The 13,111-nt window shown below is 41.3% G+C and overlaps 1 protein-coding gene across 1 annotated transcript in view; it reads right to left on the bottom strand.

Annotated features, from left to right (window-relative positions):
* LOC102300902 (polycomb group RING finger protein 3) overlaps positions 1-10,143 on the bottom strand; it is a 70,167-nt gene extending 60,024 nt beyond the window's left edge. The window contains exon 1 of the mRNA XM_005924052.3: positions 10,001-10,143. The gene's annotated coding sequence lies outside the window, so the exon portion shown is untranslated. The remainder of the gene's footprint in view (positions 1-10,000) is intronic.
* Between the last annotated feature and the right edge of the window lie 2,968 nt (positions 10,144-13,111).

The following is a 13,111-nucleotide window of genomic DNA, read 5'->3' on the forward strand; positions in this document are numbered from 1 at the left end:
CACACTTGCTTTACTTCTCTCTGGGATAACTTTCTCGGAGATGAAATGGCGGTTTGGTAGCCAGGCTCCAAATACACAACCAGACCGCTGACAGGTCTCGCACGCCACAGCCACTCTATCACGTGATGCATACTGCTCCGACGTGCTACTGTTATGAGCCGAGTTACGCCATGTCGCAAGTTTTGTGAGGTGCTTTTTTGATATTTAATGGATCGGATTACATTTTTTATTTCTCTCCGATATCCGATCTAGTAATTTAGGTCAGTATCGGATCGATACCGATATGTAATATCGGATAGGTCCATCTCTAATACATATCTTCCTAAAGCTCTAAACCTTGATGGTTTCACAGCCTATTAACCCTTATCACCAATTAACAAGACCTAAAACTGTAATTTCTGTCTTATACCTTTACACCTGAAAATACACATCCACACCCTACTGAGAAAAAGGTCTCCAGGTCAAAGAGGTGCCTCTTCTGATGGTGTTAGGGGAAGGAGACAACCAACCTTTACTGAGACATCGGCCACTTCACTTTAAATAGTTGAAGGCAAGGTATAAGTGGCAAAACAAAATTATTTTGAAGTCCAGAGCTTTTACAGCTGACTGACAGCAAGATAAATAACGTCGATTCAGGAGAACTGTGTCTGAACGTTTTCTATCCAGTCATGGCTGTCGTTAGCACTTTAACCTAAAAAAGTCCAGCTGACTTAAGACTAAAAAGAGTGCTACTACTTTTAAGCTCTACTTTTAATAAAGGGAATAATAAAGGAAAACTGAAGGACTTTAACCAAAGACTAGCATCAATGCAATAGACGTATGTTTGTGTAGTTTGACGTGATTGGTGACGGACTGTGAAGTCACAACTTCACAAAGCACAAATTTATATCTTTAACGTCCTTACATTTGTCAAACAGTTCAAACAATACAAAGCAACAAGACGAAGCAAAATGAAAGCAACCCATGTAAGGCACAAACTATAAACTACAACGTACTTACACATAAAACCCTCCACCGACACCATTAAAGCATATTTAAACCCAAAAAATATGCCCGCTTGTAGGCACGCTGCAGTCTTTACAGGAAGGATGGGGAATCACAGCTTCACACTGTTAATTTTTACACCCATATACTTAAAACTTCCTGTTTTAGTTTCATAAATTAAAATATTCAAATGCACCAGTCAGTGTGTGGTGGAGAAGAAGCTTGCTGCAACAGGAAGAATGCAATGAGCCATTACGTGGGTTTGCTGGTTAACAGGCTGGCAGAATTGTAGTCCCGTCTTGCTTTTCTCAGTTTTAACCACAAACTGTGGGCTAGCGGCCGCGGGAAAAAGACAGGGCGCGTCACACACAGATCCTGAGATGAGAGTTATTATCAGAGCTCTGTACGAGCTGGGCCAAAGTACAAGGCAAGCAAGTAATTAATACCTCATTTGGCGTGTCGACGTTCACTTAGAAAAGGCTTTCTGGGCTTGTTAAAAGGACAGAGATGCTAAACAGTAATGTCACTTGTGCCACGCTTCTTTTTGGACTTCAGGGAGAAGTCAGACCTTGGCTGACCCTTGACCGCATTTTATCAAACAGCTGACAACTAAATAAAAGCTGACCTGTTAGATTGTCTGTCTGCAGCTTAGTTTGAGGGGAGAAAATCAAAACAGGCAAGACAACAGTGGTGATTCGATGTGGTCACAACCTTTTTCAAACACGTCCTTGAGTAACTTTATCCATCATAACTTTATGGATCCTTCGACTGAAAGCTGGGCAGCAAGTCTAAAAAAAAAAAAAACCTAAAAAAAAACAAAACACAAAACTAACTGAAAGTTTTGTTCATTTGTTACTTTCAAACTCATGTGGTCTATGACGAGCTAACAAGTCACATGTTCAGCACTGGATTAACCGCCTTTGTCCTTAGGGCATGGCGATAGGTTGCTACATAAAAGACTGCAATACAACTGACAGCTTGGGAAGTTACATAATTGAATTTTGGTGATTTTACAGCCTTTGCAGTTAAATCACAAACTTGGCATCACCGAGAGCTGCGGGTTAATAAAATCTGCTCTCCCACAGAACACACATAAAAACAGCACATTGTTGTGAATGTGGATTCAGCTGTTTAACAGCATTAGACTTTTTATTTTGGCTGACAGCGTATAAGAGACAATATCTTTGACTAGAAACTGCTATTAAAAATTTAAAAAACACTTGTGCTCAATTGCCAAAACAGGGATTAAGACTAGTGGTTCGGTGAAGGTCTTAATCTTTCGGTCTGGAACTGGGCTTATGCTGCATTCCAGATTACGTCAGAAGCCTGCGTGCTAATGTGGGACGCCCGTTCAGCTCGTACTACTTCGAAAGTCAGAGCAGCCCAACCAAGTTAGCAATCTAAGATGGTGGTGGTGAACATAAAGAGTAGAAAAACTGGAAAATTTTTAATCAGTGCTGTCACTGGTGTTTGCTTGAGACTCGCCAAATAAGCTACACGCAGAGCACTGACGAGACTCTTTTCATGAATGTGCTTGGATTTTGTATATTTCAGCTGCATTTTGCTCAAAATGATTGCTTTGTGGGTCCTGGTTTAGCTCAGTGGGTGAGTAGGCGACCATATGCCGAATGGCCAGAGAGCAGTCGGCCCCAATTCGAGTCTGACCCATGACCCTTTGCTGCATGTCTTCTCCTCTCTCTCCCCACTTTCCTGTCTATCTACACCAGGGGTGTAAAACTCAGTCCTCAAGGGCCACCATCCTGCTAGTTTTTGAGATAGCCCTGCCATGCCTGCTGCTGATTACCTGAATCTGGTGTGCTTTGCCAATAAGAAGCTACAAGGTCAGGTTAGTTGGAAAACAAGCAGGACAGCGGCCCTCAAGGCCTGGAGTTCGACACCTGTGATCTACACCAGCGGTCTCCAACCTTTTTTGCACCACGGACAGGTTTATGCCCGACAATATTTTCACAGACCGGCCTTTAAGGTGTCGCGGATAAATACAACAAAATAAAACTAGTACCGGTACCGAAAAAAAGAAGATTTATTCATAACACACGTGAAAAGACCCAGGGACACCGAGTTAACGATAAAAACGATAACAAAATAACGCTGAAAACCGATAAAAACCCTGAAAACCACACATTTCACACCTGAGCCTCAACTCTCGCGGCCCGGTACCAAACAACTCACGGACCGGTACTGGTCCGAGGCCCGGGGGTTGGGGACCGCTGATCTACACCATCTCAATCCAATAAAGGCTAAAAAAAAAAATAATTATAGCTTCACCTTTGAGGATGGGGAAACTTTTGAGTGCATGTAGTCAGTGTTTCCAATGTGTCTGTTATAGAAGCTGTGGTTTTTGCAGTTAACTGTCATCTTTGTACCTTTATTTTAGCATCGCTTGATAACATCTGTAAGGTTAATGTTAGAAAGTCTCATCAAGCTTGCCAACCACACAAAACGTTACCAAGTCCCACCACTGGCCCCCAGGGCATACTTTGAGAACCTGTATTTTATCTATACAGATATCGCTGCTCTGAATATTTTGGTGTATATTAAGAAATATCTGTGTTCAAGGTTACTTGGTAAGACCACTGATTGCATTTTTCCCGATCATAACTTTATGGCATACAGCTACGAGGAGTTTAAATAATGAGCCTCTGGACTCCAGAGGATGAATGACCATAATGATTTACGGCTGCACCTTTAGATAAAAGTTGGGTTTGTGAACCAGAAAGCTGCATCGCCATCTTTATATTTTAACCATAAAAAGTCCTGTTCGGTGTGTAGCAAGCATCTCAAATATTGATCTTGGTTTGATATAATGTTTAGCATTTTTTGGCTGCCTAACCTTGCAAACCACTTGCTAGTTACTCCTAACTTTGAGCCACAAGCCCATATCCAAAAGGAACTCGATCTCAATACAAAGTCTGCACTCTCAGAGTGCTAAAATATCATTTACAAGTGAAAACAAGTGCAGCAGATTTACCAAATATTCTGCAAATCAGTCAGCTGCAGCTGGAGAGCTGCAGTATGGCTGCCAGAGGGAAGGTGACATCAACTGAAAGCACAGAAAGAGAAACCTTTCCAGAGCAGCTCTGTGCATCCGAGCTGTTAACGTACACCGTCTTCCTGTCTTCATTAAACTGGCTGAACTAACAAGTGAGTCTGGAAGCCACGCTGTGCTTGTTTATTACCCTGTCACTATGCTACATGCATCCTGAAATACTACAAACGACTTAACCAATTATTCTAACACAAACAAACTTGCGGTCGTGTCATCTACATTTAAGCAGATAACTAAAGACAAAAAGGAGAATGAGGACGTGAAACACAGGCGCCCCGTCTTTTGTTTGCCGTTTCATCCACCTGAATGCAGCACTTAGCATGTCAGGGAATGTTTTTAATGTCAACACAAAGGCAAAGCAAACCATTTAAATTCACACCACCTGTTGACAACCAGCTATTTGAGATGTTGACATAGAACAGATAGGATCTGCGAAAGCCTGAGCACAGCCATGAATCTTATCAGCAGAGCCAGCGCAGACAGAGCTGCTTCAAAAACATTCACTGCAAGTCTGTACTGATTTTAAGTGTCTCCTTCTGTCCTCTGGCCTTATGGCTGCTTCAGATAGCCCACTGTGTTTATGCAATAAATGAAAAAGTCTGCCAGAAAGTCTACTGAGATTTTTTTATGTGCCCTTATGTAAATAACAACACAGGAAAACAAACTACTTTCTAAATTGTGTTGCAAAATAGATAATTCCACCTGGTTCCACCCTGGGTTTGTTGGAAATGTTAAATTTTCTTCAAAGAATCTGGCTGCTGTTTGCATTGGCTAACGTTATCTATGGAGAATAACATGGGAATGTCAGACGCTGCGTCCCATTCTGTTGCTACAATAAAGCTGCTTTCAGACTTGAAATCTGGACAAGGTCAGGAGAACATAGCCAGGTTATTGGTCACAGCTAACTTTCTCACTACTATAAAGCTCATTAGGTTTACTTGAGGCTTCTGCTGGGTAGAGTATCCAGGAGACAAGACATGTGGATTCAAAACTACTATTCTCATTCCTCATCATGTCCAATTTTCAGCAGGAACTGTGCATCGTACCCTGATGTGCACCTCCCAAGAAGCCCACAGCAATTATGATTGGCCTGTTCAGCACCATCAATTCCTCGTGTTGATTTCGCGTTACATTTTTGTCTCAGCTTTTTAGTTTATTAGCGAAAGAATAACAATGATCGCCTCAGTATAAGGAGTAAAAAAAAAAAAAAAAAAAAATCATAGCATTAATATAAGTACTGACAAATATCAGCAGATTCCTGGCAGGAGATTGTTGATGTGTGTGATGTGTGTGCCTCCTCTTCATGTGTGAAAGCAGCTTGTAATCACTCTAAGATCTGATCACACTAGAAAAAGATGCTGTTAGTGATTAAGTGACAACAACAGCTCCTGTTGTGTGAAACGACCTATGCAAGACTTTTTAAAAAGCAATAAAAGAAGAGAAAAATAAAACCCTTAGTTGAAGAATATAAAGCAGTTGAAGCACAAAAACACCCTCAACTTTCATCTTGAGTTTCGATCTCATTTGGTTTCATTTTTTGTGTCTAGACACTGGTTTTGACTTGTGGTCAAAGAAATCCTGGTTTAAAGCTAAATGTACTGTTTTTCAATATTAAACAGAAACTAGAAAACTCAATTTTCTGGAGCCATTTGCACACATGCGCTGCAGCCCTGAGTTTTTCTAGGAATTAATGACTGGAGTGGTTGTGAAAGCGCAGATGTTCGATGCAGTCGGGTTGGACATTAGCTGGTATCTCACCTGCCAGCATCCTTCTACATAGTCCATATTGGGATGAGTCAGTGTGCAAAAAGCACAGCTAATAGACCGGCACATTCACCACTAGCAAGCGAGTGAAAAGTAAGCAGTCGCCTGCATGCTCCATCCAGGCTCCTCCCCTCACCTAAACCACATGGAGCATGGAGCATGGCTGAAGTGGATTATTTCCTGCTGCATACTACATGTGATACTGGGAAAAGCATCCCAACCTGATTCCTGGAAAAAAGCCCAAAGCTGATGAGTGAAAACTGCTCAGGTTAGACCTGTCCCAAATTCCACTCTACTACAAGGAGGCAGCACTACTTTAAAAAAAATAATTATAGGCCATAATAACAACCTCAAGTTTACATTTGGCTGCCCTTGCTAGTAGGCACCAAAAATACCAGTCAGTTAAATAATTGATTCTTGTTTCATTAATGTACAACACCAGTTAGACAGCTGCACCGGAAAATGACAGTGCCACATTAATGAGCTGCCAGAAACATCCTGAGCCAACAGGTCAACCAGCTCGTTCTGCACCTTTCCCTAAAGAGCAAAATCGCCAGTTGGTACTACAATCAAGAAGACTTCAGTGTGGCTCCAATGTGCATGTTAACCACAGCAGAATGTGACAAATTCATAAGGATTTCATGGACTACATCAGCGTTCTCTCAACTTAAAAATTAGGAAGTTATTTTGCAGGTTTAAATGGTGACATGACCGCGCCTTCAGGCCACATCAGACAGACAACTGCTGCATTATAAAAAGACAGCTCCCCTCCCAGCGATCATTAATTTCAATGACACCTCTTCCTTGACACAGAGGCATCCATGAAGCACACAGCTGCAGCTAAAAAGGAGGTGCTGTCCTGTAAAGAATGTAAGCCTCCCTCAACTTCTGCTACTTCAAAAATCACCAACTAATCACACAATCCTGCTTTGCACCCATCTGATACCTCTAATTTAATTTTTCCTGAAATTCCAACAGTATCACATCATCTTATCAGTATCTGTAGAACCTTGCACACACACACACACACACACTATTAGGACTGCTGCCGGTATATGACCTGTAAAGATGGGCAAGGACTGAACCAAAGGGGTGATACTGTGTCCATTTCCCATTACTGAATGTTCAAAGAAACCGTGTGAAGGAGGAAAAAGCGAAAGTAGCGCTGAAGCGGGTGAGATCAGCCTCGCTGAGCTGCAGCATGATTTGCAGGCGAGGGATTCTCCACGGTCGTTCAGCAGCTCATTTAGAGAGCTGCCCGAGATCATTTCCTGTCCAAGGAAAGAGACAAATGCTATATCTACCGGAGCTTCACTTACTATTGAGTTTTCTCATTATCAAGAAGCGCTATGCTTTAAGAGGTCGTATACTGCTCGCCTGTCCTGCAGGGCGGACAGTTTTATCAGACTGCCCAGTGGGACCATTAACATTGTTAAAACAGTGCAGAGATGCATGTTTCGGGGTAAAGAGGTCAAGCTTCGTGTTCTTTTGGCCATTTGTATCCATTAACCACTGATGAAAATGCAGAAATTTCACTGTAACGTTAGAAAACCTCGTTAGGTGTCATTGAATCCAGGTCAGAGGTCGGCGCTAAAGAAAAGCTGCAGGTAATTTAGGGTTCCCCTGCAAAGTCAGCAGAAACCCGATATGAAAGTAGACACTAAGAGGATATGTGGAGTGCTATGAAGCAACTATACCATGTGGTAAATGCAAGCACAGTTTGAGAGGCTCAGTGAAGTTAATTTAAAGTGAATCAAAGTGTTTTACAACCTAAATTAAAAGCTGGAGCTGTGACAGACAATAGCAGCAACTCACTTTAAACTGAAGTGCAGAAAAAAACAAAAAGAGTGAGTGAAAGCCCCATCAAGGAGAACCTGGCCTTGCCAAATGCTGCATCTCTTCCCTCTGTGATGATGTAAAGCATCAGAAAGCAGCTCAGCTGTTTAAACACAAGAGACATCTCAGGCGAATCAAAGCTATCAAGACTCCGAAAAACAGTGAAATTATTCACCCATCCAACATCAGGCAACGTTTTGAATCAAATGGCGTCAGTGAGGTTATGGAGGTCGACTTTCTGTTGCTGTAAGGTGCAGCTTGAATTCATCACTGGCATGATGAGCACTCTGGTTTCCGTGCAACAAAAGTCTGCTCAGTCTGACGGCCTGTGGTTTACAGTGAGCATGAGCATTGATTTGGTAACCTGCAGATCAAAAGATGTCTAGACGTCGATGCAAGAGGGAGGCTGAATTTGTTTTTTTGGCTTTTGTTTGTTTAGCGATTTTAAAAATGTGCCGCTGTGTGTAACAGTGGTTTCTGTGATGACCTTATTCCACTGTGAGACAGCGACGTCACACTTAAACGTTAAACTACAAAACTCTCCGTCTGACTGCTGTACAGGATTGTTTACACCATTTACAGAAATGAACAAATATTCAGTCTTTCATAACTTCTGTTTTAAAAAGAAGTTAAATGACCTTCTCAGAATTTAATATAAACAATTTCTCCCATTCTAGACTTTATACACTACATTACACTTAGCCATAGGATGCATATTGGACCAAGACAGCCTTCATCTGTTCTTAAAGAGGCAAAATCCTGCTTTTCAATTCAGATTTAAAGTAAGAAAGGACAAAGTTTCCCCTCCAGCAGATGAAGACGACAACAGGCTTGTGCACATAAAGCTCTTAGTGCGAACAGCAAGTGAGGAGTGGGTTTTTTGACAGTAGGGTGGCTCCAATGCAGACAAAACGAAGGCATGATTTCACAGACTTTTGAACCTTTTTTTTTTACCCTTATCTAAACTGTGAATACTGGAATGTGCACGTGCATTTCTGCTCAAACATCCGAACCATGAGCAGATTTCTCAAAATGAATTTGCCTGTCAGTGCACCCCAGGGTGGCTGTGGCTACAATGTAGCTTGCCATCACCAGTGTGTGAATGTGTGTGTGTGAATGGGTGCATGACTGGATGTGTAAAGCGCTTTGGGGTCCTTAGGGATTAGTAAGGCGCTATAGAAATACAGGCCATTTACCATTCTTTTTAAATACTAACCAAACTTTTAACTGTAACTAAATATGGCATATGTATGTAAGAAAATGTGATCATGCTTTTTGATTTTTCAACCAAATTCTGACAACAGGCATGTGCACATAAATCTCATCCAATTTAAGAGCACATTTTCTGACAATAAGATGGTTGGTTACATTTAAAAACGGCTTGATTTGACAGGTTTTGACACAAAAACTTTGTCTGTGACCGTGCATATTAATTCCTAACAAAACTGGACCCACTTCTCACCTAGACACAACCTGCAATCACCCACAGCATGCTTCCCAGGCTGCAGATTCCCCTCGTGGTGTAAAGTTAAGGGAAACCCTCGCATCTAAACCTGGATTCAGTCCAACTGACTCCACCATACTAAAAGGCTTGTGTAAAGCTGATCCTTATCCGCATCTCCCCCTACACACACATACACATATGTACGTACAAATAAAAGCGCTGCACAGACTTGTTGGCTGCACGCCTTCCCCCTCACAATGTCACCCAGGGTTTGCTGCAGCAGGAGCAGGAGGAGCAGGGTTGTGAGGGGCGACATCCACCCAGAGTGAAAAGAAAAGGCATCAACTTTGTGTCTCCATTTAATCCGAACCTCACACACAGATCCTCCTCTGAACTTTGGACAGCAACAACAGCAGGAGGAGAAGGAGAGGGAGGAGGTGTTGGAGGTGGTGAGCCTAATGGTGGACCATGAGCTGTTTCCTTCAAGAACATTCCAGTTCACTGGGAAGCAAAAACTGGTGTTTGGTTTAGAAGAACAACAGCATTTAAACATGACGAGACAGGCAGACAGGCTGCTGCCAGAGCCTCCTCTCCGGGACGGCTAACCGTGTGCATCCTGGATAGCATTAAAGCCACCTTTACGGCACACTTTACCTCCTCAAAAATAACCCCCATCCCCGGTCTGCAACTGCAGGGCCCGGTCATACACCACCACCACCACCACTACCACACACACACGCACACACAGGCACATAACACAACACGTATAGCGTGCCCCGTAGCACCAAGCGGAAAGAGACAAGCAAAAAATGTAGAGGAGGGGGTGCAAACCGGGACCGTAAACCGGCCACACACCCGCCGAGCACGGACATATGAGGAGGAGAAGTGCAGGTAGACGAACTAACCTGTTTGGGAGCAGCACGGTCCGTTGGATGTTAGGTTGAATCCGAGTTAAATCCACTATCAGTAAAACAAAGAGGCGAAAATGACCGAGCGGTCGCGGAACAGGCCGAAACTGTTCTCTCGAAGCGGCAGAACGCATGCGCAGAGCGGCCAAGCGACCGAGCCGGAGGCGGTAGAGTCGGGGGAGGGGGGAAGAGGGGCGCGAGTTGAACGAGGGCGGCAAATTTCTGAAAATCGATCCGCTGATTCTGTTATTGATTATCGAGTCGCACCATTTTCTTTATTATGGGTTTATAAGCTGTAAATACTTTATTTATTTGAATTCTTTCATATTAATCAATAAAAATTTATAGCAACACCAGGTTGCACTTCATAGGTGTCAAACATAAGGACCGGGGGCCAGAATCGGTCCGTCAAAGACTACAGGTGGGTCAGTGGAAGGCTTTTGAAAATGTAAAGGAGTGCATGGATTTTGGACTTCTAAGTGTATTTTCATAAGTTTTATGGCATTTATTATTATGTTTTACACTACCTGCTTTAGAAATTTCGGTTTAAAAAACAGGAACATTTCCTTTGAATTACCTAACTTCATGGTTTATAAATACAAGATAGTCTGGTCAATGAGCTACCAGAACGTTTTCTGTAACTGACACATTTATCATGTAGATTAACTGAGACCTGCTGTTGAAACACTTCTTTTTTTCTTATCATAAGAAATCACGGGAATTAAATGTATAGTTTAATGTCTTTACATTGACAGAACGCAGAGTTTCAGTGGTCTATTCCACTTAAAAAATAATAAAAGTGATAAAAGATAAAAGTGGGAATAGTTTAGAATTTTGTATATGTTCACTTTTTATTTTTTATTTTTAATGTTATTTTTATTTAAGAAGTCAGCAGTGCAGTAAAAACAAGTGCAAAGTCCAAGCTTTTGTTATCTGATGTGCTGAAATCTATTTTAATATACTTTAAATCATTATGTAGCACATACATCGCATTCATTTAATTATTTAGTAATGACTATTAAGTGACAAAAGTCTTTAGGACACAGTTTTGGGTATTTTCTAAAACTTTCCACTCGTTCAGGAAAATTATGAGTGTATTAAAAATGTTATGTATTTAAACAATTATAACCTCTTACTGTAATGTAAATAACAAATTCTAATAAAATAACATAATCGTTATCATCCTCATATAGCATTCTCTGTTGTCAGCACAAACAAGGTCAGTGAGAAAGATAAATAGCTCCATGTAGCATTATTATCATCATTATCACTTTGACCATCAGGTGAATTCTTGACCTTTAAGGAGAGGTCAGAAGTCATGTGATATTTTAAATCTATGTATTGTTGATGCACATTGCGCTTCTAAGACTCATAGTTTATAAGTTATAAGAGGTTTTTGACCAATAAATCAGTAAGTTGAATTTGAAGGTTTTGTTTGCCTCCAGCTCTTTTGGAATGACACCAGGACATCAACTAAACCAGCTGAGAGACATATTCTCTCCAGCGTATCCTGGTTCTGCTTGGGGGCCTCCTCCTGCTAGGATATGCCCAAATCACCTCACCATGTAGGCATCATCAGCAAACTGAAAAATGGTTCCTTTTGGGGCGTAGATTGTCACCTTATTGCATCAGAGGGGTTTGTGATACTTGACAGCTCCCATGAGCTGTGTTGTCGAAAGCAATTTGTCTCTGGTAGGCTCTCCTAAGGGAAACTCCACCAGGACTTCACATGGCCTTAAGTGAAGCACAGGAGCCCATCTTTATGGGGGCCCTCTTCCCACAGAAGGCTAGGTGTTATGTGGATCAGGCAGTGGCCCTTATCCTCTGTTGTCCAGGATCCAAAACTGGTTCCAGGGCAGCAAACCATCAATTTTTCTTAATTGTTCTTGGTCAAATTACTTTTGAAGCTTCCTTTATTTTGGGTTCTATATAAAATAGTCTAATCAGTTCTCAGTAGAAAATCTGTTGGGGTTGTAAAATTGTGCTTTAATTTCTCTATGTAAACAAATAAACCTCCATCATATTATAATTTAATAGACAATTCTTTAAAATATTCTATGGTTTTAATTTTTTTTCTGTCTGTTGATTAATGTAGGGTCGTCTTCTTCTTGCACAGAAATGATGAAGCTGGAAGCCAAAAGGGACCCTGCACATTTCTCTAAAAAGAGGCTAATCCAGCCATGGAAATAAGCCAGTAATAAGAATAAGTTTTGGGGATGCCAAATTGTGGAAAATCCTTCTTCTTTACAGCCCTTTTGTTTTTAAATTCATAAGTGAGACCACCTGCAGTGCTCTCTTAAACACCTACCAGAAATCTGGATCAAAATCTGTTTGTCAAATCGCTTGAGATTTACAACAGCAGACTTCAACGATGATCTGTACAAGATCATAAATGGCTGTTTATTATTTATAAAAAAACACATATTATTGGCTCACCAACATTTTTAACTGCATTTCATTTTAGTCATGATAACAGCTGATCAAAACTGTCCCTGAACTTACAAATGTCTTCAGGTTAATGGATAACATAACACCTCTGCAATTTACACCAGGTGAAATAAATGAAAGCAGAACTGATCTGATCTGATTTCTCACTTTCTTTCCACGCGACTTTCCTGTGAATCAGAGCTGCAGAACTGCCACACTGAGTCACAGAGGGTTAAAGAGAGGGCGGAGCCTGTGGTCATGTGCCGTCAATAAGGACAAAAGAGTGAAGAGTTCTCACTCTGCTCCTGCTAAAAGAAAAAAAGTTTGCAGTAGTGCAATGGTGAGTCACGTCGACTGATTTGCTGACGCAAAGACATTCCTGGGCACACAAACTTGTTACAGCACGGCACATTTATTTTGTGCATGCAAAAAAAACCCCCGAAATTACAAATTTACCTTCATATAAAACTGCTTTACACCTTCATTTAGACACGTAAATGGCAAAGACTCCAAGACAACCATACATTTTACAACACTTTTGATTAGTTTGATTAGTCTAATTCACTTCATCAACATACAAAAGACAATAACTTGTATCTCAAGACTGAGTTAAATACATTATAATTTCAGTGCTATGATTTTAAAAATGTTTTCAGTGAATGGAAGTCTTTTCACTGTGTG

This window comes from Haplochromis burtoni, unplaced genomic scaffold, assembly GCF_018398535.1.
Source record: "Haplochromis burtoni strain Fernald_Lab_line unplaced genomic scaffold, NCSU_Asbu1 Contig_73, whole genome shotgun sequence".
NCBI lineage: Eukaryota > Metazoa > Chordata > Actinopteri > Cichliformes > Cichlidae > Haplochromis > Haplochromis burtoni.